The sequence below is a fragment of the Rhamphochromis longiceps genome, linkage group LG7 (genome assembly GCF_057381845.1).
Source record: "Rhamphochromis longiceps isolate RC_006_pf linkage group LG7, R_longiceps_female_GT1.1, whole genome shotgun sequence".
NCBI lineage: Eukaryota > Metazoa > Chordata > Actinopteri > Cichliformes > Cichlidae > Rhamphochromis > Rhamphochromis longiceps.
Window position 1 is genome coordinate 18,698,093 of NC_140563.1, and position 13,176 is coordinate 18,711,268.

General features: G+C 44.0%; 1 protein-coding gene across 2 annotated transcripts in view; it reads right to left on the reverse strand.

Moving 5' to 3' along the window:
• The window catches only part of plxnb2b (plexin b2b), a 150,758-nt gene that overhangs the window by 118,343 nt on the left and 19,239 nt on the right, over positions 1-13,176 (reverse strand). Inside the window, exon 2 of one of the 2 annotated variants that reach the window (XM_085412692.1) lies at positions 4,260-4,446. The exons of the other annotated variant lie outside the window; for it this stretch is intronic. The gene's annotated coding sequence lies outside the window, so the exon portion shown is untranslated. The remainder of the gene's footprint in view (positions 1-4,259; positions 4,447-13,176) is intronic. 2 annotated transcript variants of the gene reach the window in all.

The following is a 13,176-nucleotide window of genomic DNA, read 5'->3' on the forward strand; positions in this document are numbered from 1 at the left end:
TTGACGAGCATTAATGCAGATACCTGAAAATTTGAGTCTGTGGTATTATTACAGACAGACCTCTTAAAATAGGGACAGAAAACATAGGCCCCACTATCCTTACAACGAGAATGGGATTACTGTTGTGTCAACAGTCCCCAAAGATAATAGTAATTACTGCCCTAGCTACAGCGCCATCAGACTGAGGCAACTTCGCTAGCTGACAGCTTGGTCCTAATTACCAAGAACCACCAATTACGGGCTCCATTTCATTATTTATATAGCACAGCACACCCAAATAAAAGAGACTTCAGTGACTCTGAGCAGTCACATCGCTGGCAGCTGCAGAGGAGCATCCAGAGGATCAGCTGAATCATTCTCTCAGAGTTTTTTTTTCTTCTTCTTTCTTTCTTTTTTTCTAGATAATATACTAGTAGCAGCATGATTAGTATTGAAAGCTGTGTAAAAATAGAAAATTAAGCCAACAGGGGGCTGCCTTTCCTTCCTTTTTGTCATCCACCGGAAGTAATTTAGCTGCGAAGGAAGTGCATAACCGCCTCTTCTTTTCCTCACTTGCTGCTGCTCGCTTATCTGAACAATTCGAAAAGATTATCCCTTGAGCAATTTAACTACTGAAACAGTTTGCCTGTTGCATCTACATTTATTCCACCGTGAGGTTTGTTTAGTAAAAAAAAGAATGTGCTCACCTGATGTTACACAAAAGATGTCTCAAAAAAAGAAAAAAACCCAACATAAAAACAAAATTCTTTATCTGGTGAGTGTATTCAACCATCCACACACACACACAGCAAATTTCACAGATGTTTCCCATCATCCTCTGCTGCCAAGCAGCGCCCAGTGATGGCTGAGAGGAGGGGAGCGGGGGCTCAGTGCTGGGGTGTGAAATTCTGCTATTCCTGCTCCAGTGAATTCAGCAGAAACTTGGCAGATCATTGTGGAGATTTGTATGTCTGTGGATTTGACATGAAACTGTTTGAGAGGCTCATCTGGAATCTGTCTCTCAACTTGCCTCCCCTTAAAATGGGCTTGGTTCACAATACCTATATAAAGCCAGACAACCACATTTTGTAATCCTCCAGAGGATACAGATGCAATGATTAGGTCATATACAATCATCTGAAAGATAACAGTCTGTTGCTTAAAAACCTGCCTTTGAGTAAAAGCTCACAATCCTTAAAATAGACAAAGAGCATCTGCAGCATCTATACAGATTTCTGCAACTATATACCTTTGTTATTAAAAAAGAAAAATACTCCCACTCTTGTTGAAATTCAGTATTTTTCACAAAACGAACACAAATAGAAGTTCATAGTCAGCAAGCTGTAAAGAATGTAAAGCTATCGTGTTCCAAGAGAGCAAGTAGTCGCAAAGAAACCGAACAAAAAAAACAAGTAAGTATGTACAAAAGGAATCGGCCGTGGCGATCCAAAGCGCTTAGCATTTAGATGACAGCTGCACAGGGCAGGCCTTGTTTGCAGGGGCTGGAGTGGTGCGGTATATGTGGCCCGGAGGCCGGATCTGGTCCAACTGTGCCCTGGCAAGAAAACGCTCAGCCCAGTCAGCCTCGACAGCTTGGATATTCACAGGAGGCAGTGGAAATGGAGGGCTGCAGTACCATGTTGGAGTTGGGGCGAACTTGCAGGAGGAGGGGCAGGAGTGATGAGTCAGGGAGAAGGTATTTTATATTATTTTTGTACCACAAGGACACGACATTCGCCATTTTCCGTAGAGAAAACCCAGGCTGGTGATGAGGGGGTATGTTGGCTTCTGGTGATGCCTGGAGCACGTTAGCAGGCTTTTTAAACCATTTTTGCACAGCCTTAAAAGACGTTAGTATACACCTGCAATGCTGTGACTTTTTTTTTGGTAATGAAAATTTTCTAAAGGCTCGACCTGCTCTGTGCTGACCGCATAGGCCTGAAGATTTTTACCCTGCTATGACCTAATCATAGCAGTTGGCTTCAGATTACATGAAACATTGTCATCTGACAAACCACTGTGACAATTTCAATAGATCACAGGCCTTAAAGTTAGGATCATCACTTTGATTTAGCATGACAAATGAATTATTCACTCTCATTTCTGGGGATTCATACTTAAACTCAGAGTCATTTTGAGTATCATAGAAAGGACTTTTGATGTCGGACAGCTTTCTCCTCACTTGATTAACCTGAACCAACTTCAAAAGTGCCACGGCTTGGGTATCGCCATCAGCAATATTCTAAACAAGCGTGGAGCCTTTTTAGAAAACAATATCTTCTATGAGCCCCCTCTTTGAAATACTGCAAGTTAAATGGTCTTGTTTACTTATTTTTGCTATTATACTTCAAAAATAGCACATTTTACACAGTAAACAAGGAGCAAGTCAAGCATGCAAAACTAAGAGTGCAAAACTACTTTAGTAACGTTCAAAGTATCAAAATTTAATGCAGAAGGGAAAAAGGGGGGGGGGGGGGCAGTGACACACAAGGGAGAAAGAAAAAAAAAAAAAAACTAAGGGACCCACCCACAACATTGCAAAAGACAACAAAAAAAAAAATAGAGAGATTTTTCAAGTGCATCCTAATTCATTCATCCCCCAAGTATGTCTTTGCTCCAGGGTTGTGACAAGGCAAAGCCTCATGGGAGAAATGACTGGCACCTCCTAATCCTTATGGATACCAAAAAGCATGTCATTACCATAACATTCACACCATCTTTTGGGATGTGAGACAAACTGAGTCAACAACAAAGGACCAAAACGAAAAACAGCAAAGAAAAATTAAAAAACAGAAAAGTGTGCCTGTTTAATGTGATCTATTTGGAGTCGCAACTGTAGCACTTTGATGAAAGCCACAGCTCCACCAAACTTCTAATCATTCAGCATAGGCCAAACAACCACCTGGTGTAGCCTATATTTCAAATGAGCCATATTTTGTTTATCTTTAACACCAGCGGGTAGGCTGGCAGGCATGCTGCAAGGGAAATTGGAGCACAAGAATTATGACCTAAGAAGAAGAAAAAAAAACAGCTGATTAGGGAGAAGATGAGTGAGAAATGGAGTCATCTGTCACGTTAAGCACTCCACAGATGGACAAGTGTAACACCCTAAGAAACCTGCAAGTCCTGAGGCTTGGTGGCAGCTTTGGGATTTAAAGTAAATCCAGGAACGGTTTCAGAAGAAGTGATGAAATATGCCTCACGAGATCACATGTTCATATTGCTCACCCTTTCATTCACGTCATCAGACGAGTGGTAACAACGGTCCTTTTTCTGTGCTTAAATTAAATGTGAAAACATTTAGTTTTTCCAGCTGTCTACACAAAACTATTGTGAGTGTAGATAATTACTGGGGAGCTTCATTTAATGAAGCCTCGGAGCAGATCTAATCACTTGCGTTCTTTAATAAACAAGAATGGAAACCTACTGGTGTGCAAATAAAGATTTGACAGACTAGAACTTCTCCCAACTAGTAGGCTAAGACTTGACTTATAATTGGACCATTGTTTCCTGACACAAACCATTTACTCGTCAGCAATGTTCCGCTTCTATAAGCACGACAAGAAAGAAAAGATGTTTTCAATGGTGTACTGTGGCTAAGCACTGCCTGCATATCTCCCAGGTGAGATGGACAATTGCCTGCTGGGTAGCAGAGTCGTTGCCTTAGTGCCTTCTCTGTGTCCTGTACCTCCTGTCTGCTCAGACTTTACCATTGACCTCACTACCACTTCCTACCTCTGCTATTCTACCTCTGCTATTGACAGCCAAACAACCGGGAGTCAGGAAGGCCTTAACGAAGAGAAGTAGGAGGTTCAACTAATTAGAAATACCTCCATTCCATTACTTCATCCCCTCCTGTTCACTCAGAACACTGAGCTAAAGCTTGGCCAGAGCTGGGCCTGGAGGATTGTTTTTCCTTTTTTCTTTCTTCAGGCTGCTAGCCAATGGGGGACCGTGGTAATTGCCTAAATCCCACTGTGGCAAATGAGGACAGAGTGTGAGGGTCACGCAAGCCAAGAAAATGCTGGGATAAAGTGTGGGAATGAAAGTCTAGTAATAATAATAATAATCTTTTTAAAAAATACAGAGGCATAGGACACAGAGACAGAAACTTCAATCTTTATCTAAACATTCCACAGTAGAAGTTCTAACATTGCAGACCTGGTGATCCATAAAATAGGTAAAGAAATCTTCTTTGCACAAAATTAGCACAAGAGCGTAGGAGACTGGAAAGGAGTATTGTGCAGTGAGAAAATAAAATGACCTCGGGTGCTACTCACTAGGGAGAGGCCGACAGGGGTGCAACGACTGTCTTGGCTGTTGAAGCGAAACAGAGTAGGGTGCAGCAGTGACTGCACAGTCGGTGCTTGCTGGACACTTCAATCACAGGCTGCCGGAGCCCCGGGCAAACTTGGCCAATTAGCCGCACACCACCGCTGACCCCCAGCTTCATTAAGGGCCTGGGCTCTGGATAAAGGGAGAGAGGAGAGGAGGTGGAGAGGATTAGCAGGTGAGAGAGTAAACTGTCAGCAGGGGCCAGGTTTGAGGAGATACACACATGCATTTGCACAAACACGCACACCAAGAGGTGACGCTCAAGGTTACAGATAAACACAATCAGAGCACACCATACCACACACGTGTACACATTGGCCGAATCACACTCCCGTGTCCCTGTGGGCTTACACCTGCAACAAAGGTGGTGATGGTGGGGTAGAGAGTCAGGGCTATAGAGGCCAGAGGGTGCAGCTCTCCCCCTCTTTCCCACACTACTGACTTGACAGCAACAGGTGTGGTGGCGAACAGACATGCAATTACCAAGTTGAGAATCTGCTCTTTGTGACAGAGACAACAACAAATAAGAGGTAGGATTGGAGTTCGAGGAGAGAAGGAGAGCGTAGTGTTAGAAGAAGAAAGAGGATACAGACAGACTACCCGGAGGTGAGAAAAAAGAAAGACAAAGAGAAAGAGAGATTTCCAGTTGTCTCTTTTCATTGGAAATCTCTCACCGGCAATGTGGGGGGGGGAAAAGAAGATCAAAAACTAACACAGACAGTAACTATGACACACCTGTTGTTCTGCAGTGGAAATAAAAATTTACACACTTTGGTTGTCTGAAGAGGCATCGCATAAGTGTGCGCACAACACTGAGACAATTCAGAGAGGGTGGATGAGGCTTTCTGAGGTGCTTTGGGACAGGTTGTGCTCAATGAGCCCTGACAGAAAGACTGTTTGGTGTATGCGGGTGTGTTTGTGTTTGCCTGCATTACAAATGTGTACATCCACATGGGACCTCTGTTTGCATCAGCCTTGCAATGAAAACCACAGCAGTGCTACAGATTGGGTGGGGGAGGGACAGCAGCTTCATACACGCTCCCCTTCATTTTCTCTGTTTTCCCTCTCAGATTACGGGCCTTCGATCAGTCTAAAGTAATGTTTGTGAGCTTTGCCGCTTGTGTAGCAATAACTGCTGTCGGAGAGCTTGCATGCTTGGGTGGAGAGAAGATACTGGCCCTTTATTTAAAACAAGCCAAGGATAAAAGATCAATGGCCCAATTCAAGCCATGAATTGGAGGGAAAAGTTCACAAAACATAGTGGGAGATTACGAGCAGGAGATATATGTGTAGATAGAGGGGGAAGCGGAGAGTGAAGGGGCATCTAGCTCATCTGGGTGCTAGTGGCTAATTGATTGTTTGAGACACAGAGCTCCCAGCCATTCATCACCAACCACTCTCAGGCCCTTAGATAACTCCTATGATAGTGCCCTGCTGCTGAGCAGCTGCAACTGGCCACATCCATTATCCTTCAAAGTAAGCCCCCTAGCCTGGGAACAGGCATGGAGGGGCTGCTGGGTGACAGGCTGAAGGGAGGGCTGAAATGGAAATAGAGGAGGCCTGTGGTTAGGAGCATGTGGTTGAGGCTACGGTATACAAAAGCAGACGCTAAGGTTGAAGGGCCAGGGCTTTATGAAAAATGGTGCTCTGACAGCCACAGCAAAGACGAGAAACTGTCTGTTTTCACCAAGAGAAGAGGAGAAAAAAATGTGACAGCACTATTGTTTCCACTTCTTGGCCAAACAGTATTAGCAAAGCTGTTTTATAGCAGATAGTACACAAACCAACGAAGCGACAGGCAGCTCTAAAAACTGCTGAGTTGCTGTGTGTGTGTGTTTGTGTGTGTTGTGCGTGCAGGCAGACAGACAATTCCCAGATTGGGCAGGTGGGGATCAGCCATAATGAGCCATGCAGGGGGAGAAAAGTGGAACTGAGGGCAAAAAAAAAAAAAAGGAAAAAAAAGGAAGAAGGCCAAAGAGCAAGGGAGAAAGAGAGAGAGAGTGATGGAGACGGGCTCAGAGCCAGAGACAAGGCCCCAAAAGAGCAATTACAGGAGATCCAGAGAAGGTGTGGGCCCAGCCCGCAGGCATAGTTTCAAACGGCACAAAGCCCTGCCAGACATGTACTCACAAGGATTTACAAGCGTGCACACACACATTAATTTGCCTGCCTAAATTGAAGAAAAACTTGTTACAAGCAAACTAAACAGATGGACAAAATAGATGAGATGACGAATAAAACTCAAAATAGGAGGGAGGCAAGCGTGAGGTGGGAGGATTTTTAAACCGGGAGGGGCGGGGGTCATCTCGAGCCACACGTCACCGCGCCACATGTTTTCAATGCAACATTCTGCTCTGGTTGGTTGCAACCTGTTCCCTTAACAGCACGGCCTGAAAGCAAAGCTTAAAAACCCCAGGTCGGGTCACTGTGCGCAAAACTTTCCGGCTGATTGTGCTTTGTGCGGCGAGCGCGCTAAACAACACTGAAAAGTCTGGACAGCTTCACACCACGGTGCCTGTCACAGATACAAGTCCGAAATAGTTTCTGAAGGCAACCGTTTCTGCCTTCCCTCCTCCCCACCTCGCCCACCTCCACATCCACGGCTTAAAGGAGAACGACAAGTTGGAAAGAACAAGCGTGAATGATAGGAGAAAAAGAAGGAGAGAGAGATGTGCAAACAGATAAGGGGGAGGGGAAATTAAATTAAGAGAAAAGTTCTCGCGCAACGGCATGCACCATTGATTTCCTATTCTCTTGGAAACATTTAATGAGCTTAAATAGGAGCCTCATCTGACACTGCCACAGTGACTCGGAGGAGCCTCCCAGTGAGAGGAAATCGTTCAGCGGCTGTGACGGCTACCAGAGGGGGTGAAAGACGGAGACGAGACAAGGGAAGGGGGGGGGGGGGGGGGGGGTTTAATGCCAAAACAAGAGACATGAGCAAGACAGATGTTGGATCATACTCAGTAAATGGTCCAGCGATAGCATTGCTTGCCTAGTTCTCAATGAGGTGGGAAAAATGAAAAGAGATTACTGGAAGACAGCCAGATGTTAGAAGATGTCAAAGGTGCTCTACATTCAACCAGCCTGCCTAGTTATTAGGTGCTTACTCACATCAGACCCTCATAAGAACCTAACAAAAACATACTGACTGACAGCTTATGCACTACCTCATTACTTCCTTTACAACCTCCCAACAAGGTATTGATCAGATGCAGCTGTGTGGTAGCCACAGAGTTGCGTCTTCTTTGTCCTAGCCTCGATCCTCCCTGTATTGGCAGATCTTTAGTCACTTCACAGGGCTCAGTCCAGAGGTGATTCACTGCTCATGCCCCAATGTGAAGCATCAGTAGCTGTGTTATGATGCTGTCTGCTGGTGCTGCATCCAGCCACGTTTTAGCGTGAAATCATTATAATATGCACTATAACTCATGGTATAGTGCTGTGGTACATATGAGTGCGTATAAATCAAACTGTGTAAATCCAAACTTTGTTTTTATGTAAATATTAAGTATACTCTATAACTGCCTCAAGTCTTTGTGGCATGGGTTCAACAAGGTCCTGGAAACATTCCTTTCAGATTTCCATTTTTACACAACAGCATCGTGGAGCTGCTGTGGATGTGTCAGCCGTACATTCATCCTCGGCTCCAGCACATCCCAAAAGTGCTGTACTGGATTGAGATTTGATGAATGATGAGGACATTGGACTACAAGAACTCAATGTCATGTTCAAAAATAGAAAGCTGATATGATTTGAGCTTTGTACCATGGCATGTTATCCTGCTGGTACACTGTTGTCATAAAGGATTGAACACCATCAACAATTATACTCAATCATGCTGTGGCATTTAAGCAAACCTCAGTTGTTCCTAGGGGCCCTAAAGGTACACATACAAGGCAGGACGGATCTACGCTTTTATGTTGTTTATGTCAGTTTCTGAATCTCCCATCCGAGTGTCACATAGAAGTGCATACTCATCAGACCGGCTAACATTCTATTGCCCGGTTTTGATAAACCCGTACAAACTATAGTCTCAGTTTCCTGTTGTCACCCGATGTGCTCTTCTGCTGCTGTAGCCCTAACGCTTCAAGGTTCAACTTGTTGAGCATACAGAGATACTCTTATGCATACTTTGGTTGTTACCTATCAGTTCAAAACAGTCTGCCCATTTTCCCTTGACCTCTGGCCTCAATGAAGCTTTTTTGCCATGAGAACTACTGCTCACTGGATATTTTCCCTTTTTGGACCATTTCATGTAAACCATCGAAATGGTTGTGTGGGAAAATCCCAGTATATCAGCAGTTTCTGATGTGCTCAGATCAGCCCATCTGGCACCAACAACCATGCCAACCCTATTCCGATGCTCAGTCTGAGCTTCAGCAGGTTGTCTTGACCATGTCTATATGCCAAGTTGCTGCCATATGATTTTTTAGATGTTTCCATTAACAAGCATTTGAACAAGTGTACTCAATAAAGTGGCTGGCAAAAGGATATTCATACTAAAGTACATCTGGCAGTGTACTGTGGTACATGACCTTCAGATAGGCACTTTGTACCTTTATCACCCAAGTATCTTGCAGGCTGCCAGGAATTACTTTGTAACTTTGGCAGTTAAAATTGCAAAATAATTCTCATCTTTCAGGAACTATTTGAATGTTCTCTCTACCCGAAAATGGTTGAGGAGTTATGGTAATGTGAAGCGCACATGGTAACATCTAGGCGGAGCTGATTTTTTGTTTTCTGAGTTCAGTCAGCAGTGCCTTGTGAAGCCTTTGTGCTACCGTGAAACGCAGAATGTCCCTTTAAAGCTCTTCTTCTCTTCTTTGCGAAACCATTTGGATTTTGTCTCTAGCAGAAACAGTAATGGAGTTACAGTGATTTAAAGAGCGCTTGTAAAATGGAACCGGCGCCGGGCTGATGGTCATTTAAAAAAAAGAAAAAGAAAAAGAAGAAGCGTTATCATGCAATGGGACACCAGAATTCAGCCTGACCATTAACATGTTATCATAGGTTTCAAAATAAGGAGTTAAAAGGCTTATCACCAGAAAATGCATTAGAATACGTAAGGAATAAATTGATTAATAATCAAATATAATCTACAGACAATTTGTTCCAAGCCTAAATGGATTTTTTCTTGGTCTATAATTGAACCCAAGAGTTAATTTTTGTGTAAATGTCATGTAGGAAGGCTTTTCAGGAGTGTACTTCTGGTTGGTACAAAGCAGAGTTTAAGACAAATAATCTTTAATGTGCTTATAGTTACACAAACTTGTTCCTATTCAGTGTTTTTCTATTCACTGCAATAGCTCCGATTGATTAAGCATAAACAGCTTAGTGTTTTTACAGAAGCATCTGTTTTCTGGTACACAGTCCCTTACCAATCCACCTCAGCCAGATCAGTTCGTGACCCCATTTTTCTCCCCCAACTTTGACATAGCTACTGTTGGAGTAGCTGGTTTGTAACACCTCTGAGTATCTATCCAGACAGATGCACAGCACGCAGCAAAGCAGCCAGTGTGGGTGTTTTGCACAACTGGCAGCAGCGCTGAGGCCTTGTTTCACTGGGCTTTTATTTGTGACTTGAAACAGAAGTTGTCCTAAGAGACACCGCTTTTGTTTTGTTTTTTTTCAAATGAAACTTGGGCTGAAACAATCATATGATGCCCTGGTGATTAATTATGGCAAAAAAAGAAAAACAACCCACATGACAGCGACACTGTTTCTTTCTGTGGAATTCCAGAAATACGCAGGCGTTAACTCCCACACATACATACCAAGTGCAGGAAACTGGAAGTGACTAACGGCAACACAAGGGCAACAACTAAAAGAAGGCGTGTCTATAGCCTTTGACTGCCTTCTTGCTTCAATTTTTCGCTCAACTTAGTACCAGCAAGACTGAACCTTTCACCACCAGAAACTGTCTGAACTCTCTGCAGGGATCCATAGGTCATCACGTATAGGACAGTGTAGATCACTCTCTAAATCATTTACACTGGTCTATATATAGCCTGCAGAGAAAAAGGTCATTATTGAAACAGAAAGCTATATTTCATAATTGCACTACCACGCTTCTATCCCCTCAGTGAAATTGGCTCTCCAGAATATTTTCTCTCTCACTCCTTTCCATCTCTCTTTATCTCCTCTCTTGTCTGTTAGAGAGGGCGATTTTGACAGGCTGACTGTCTCTCCTGATGCAATAACCACCCTCCATTTGTATCTAAGGAGGGTGCATTAACTAGACAGCGTAATCAGCCTGCACAGGAAAGGGAGCAAGCCTCACCAACTGACTGCTTTTTACCACTCTAAGCTATAACAGCTTGCCATTAGGCCACAATTAGCACCGCTCGCTTGGGGAAAAATAACCCCTCAAAAGACCTTCGGGTGGCAGGGCGGATGCGAGAAAAAGGACTTTCGTTCAAGTCCATTGTTGTGATAAACACTCAGGAGAGATAATCTTATTTGATCATGCTTGATGGTGAAGGCAGTGGGACTTTAAAAGATTTTTAAAAAGTGCCTTATAGTGCCGTGGGACAATGCCAGAGCTCAAACTGATACTACTGACGTGTTACAATGGAAGATTCAGACCGGAAAACGAAAAGGCTTATCGTCAGCCACTTCAGACAGTGCATAATTCCTCTGAAAAGTCAGCAGGTAAAAATGAAAGAAAAAGAAAAAAGAAACTTCTGACAGCACTGCCTTGAGATAAGTGCATTCACTTCCAAAACTGGGAGGCAAATGCCCGTGTGGCAAAGGTGCACTCCAGGTGAATGTGTTCAACCAGTGGAGGATACAGTCGCACAGGGCTGCAAAGGCTGCATTCAGTAGGTAAAAACACATTCTCTCCCTTGGGGTTTTTGGAACAATAAAGAGAAAATGTGTGTCCCTGTGGTCATTTGCGGCATGTTGGCAGTGGGCAGACAGAGATAAGAGTTTGGATCGGTGGAGGCTGACATGCTGTGATTATCCCCCGCTGCTAGAATTGACCGTCCATCAATCCAGACAACCAAGAGGACTGGGGCTAGCCGACTCAGTGGTTGCCCGAGACTCGATTTTTTTTATGATTCAATGACTCGCAGGGGAAAAAAAAAAAAAAAAAAAAGTCAAATGTTTTTCAAATATGTTGTCATACTGAATCACTTTTTTTATTGGGATTCAGATTCACAAATACTCATCAAGTGCCGCAGTCTCAGAGGTATAATTACTAGCACATATGCTCTCACACCAAGTCTTAACACGTACTTAGACTACCACCTGACTTTCTATGGCTTCCTCTCAAGTTCCTGTCTGCCTTCCTGTCTCTCTGACCGCCTCCTCCCATCGCCTCACGCTGCGTGTTCTGGACCTGAAACCAACTCCAAAACAACAGAGTGAGCCACGGGAGAGATGGAGGACGGAACCGAGCAACGAGAACGAGAGAGGCATGGTAAGAGGGTGTGTGTCAAGAACCACATTCTTTCTGCTGAGTGCCATCTGGAAGTGGAAAGGTAGATAAACAATGACGTGAGACGCATCCCATCTCCTTCCTAAAGCCCGAACAGACACATGCTCGCCACAATGCATGAGCGCCGCTGCCACCGATCCTGCGTCGCGTGCCAAGCATTGTCAGGGATTGGGTCTTATCAATCGTTGGCCAGATACTGAGCAGAAGCACAAGGCGAACAAAGGGAAAGGGAGAGAACAAAAAAAAATGGAGGGGAAATGCAAGCCACAATGAGAAACACAAATGAGAACATGGCCGGCAGCCATCCGTCCACGCGGTCTGGACCGACTCTATTTAATCTGGTCAAGTCTGCCCCAAAATCAAAGCAATCTCCCTCAGTGAGCCGACAGAGCAAGGAATCAGACAGCCAATCCCGCCCAAAAAGGAAGTTGGTGCGGTGCTGAATGAGGCAATATCAGACTATGCAGAATTGTGGTAGGAATGCAAACTATTACAGCTATAAAAGTCTTTGCTTTACTTAAAAAAAACAAAACAAAACAAAATCCCTCCATTTGCATTCACTCAACTTGCAAGTGGAGCTCCGGGGCAACGTTAGCTGCTGCTCCCTCTGCTTTTGAATTCGTCACCATATTTTTTTGCAGGCACCTTCTGGCATGCAATATATTACAGTAATAGTAGAAATCTTTATTATCCCTTATGGGGAACTTGCCCTTGTAGTAAGTCAGAGATAATAACAAAAACAATATACATACATTTCCAACACATAGAAGATGCAAACTGATGAAGAGCAACAGCTGGAGCAACAGCTGCAGGGATGCCCCCTGTGGGCGCTATGCCTCTTGGGACCACCCTGTCCTGTAAGAGTGCTTATCTTGACCCAAGTAAGACATACTAAGGCCACTGTGGGAATGACATTAAAAAAAGTGCTGGGATGAAGAGACCTTGACAGCTATCCCTCAGGAGGGAGGAGAAGCTGCACCTGCATGTGCCTCGGCTCTGCTCCGTTAAGTTTCTGTCTCTCCAGACTCTACTGTGTGCGTGTGAGTAGGAAAACAGTGTCCTCTGCCCGGTTTTGTTGGCACTATCGCTGGGGAAAGTAGATGGAAAGTGAAGAACTGGGAGGAGGGCTGACAAATAAGTCACATCAGGTAACATTCACAAAATTGAAGGGCTGGAGAGGGGTGTAAAGAAAAATGCATTAAGGGAAGAAAGGGTGTCTGTCGGTTCTTATTGATTCATCGGCAAAAGTCTCCAGTCCTGATTAGAAACCACTGTATTCAATAGTCGGAGAAAATAGCAAAGAAATGTTCTGTTTGCTCCCAAACACCACTTACACATTCTGACTGAGGAGACAGTGAAACACAATCTCTTGTTTTTCTTTGAGTTGGGAGACTTTTTTTTTTTTTTTTTTACTGCAA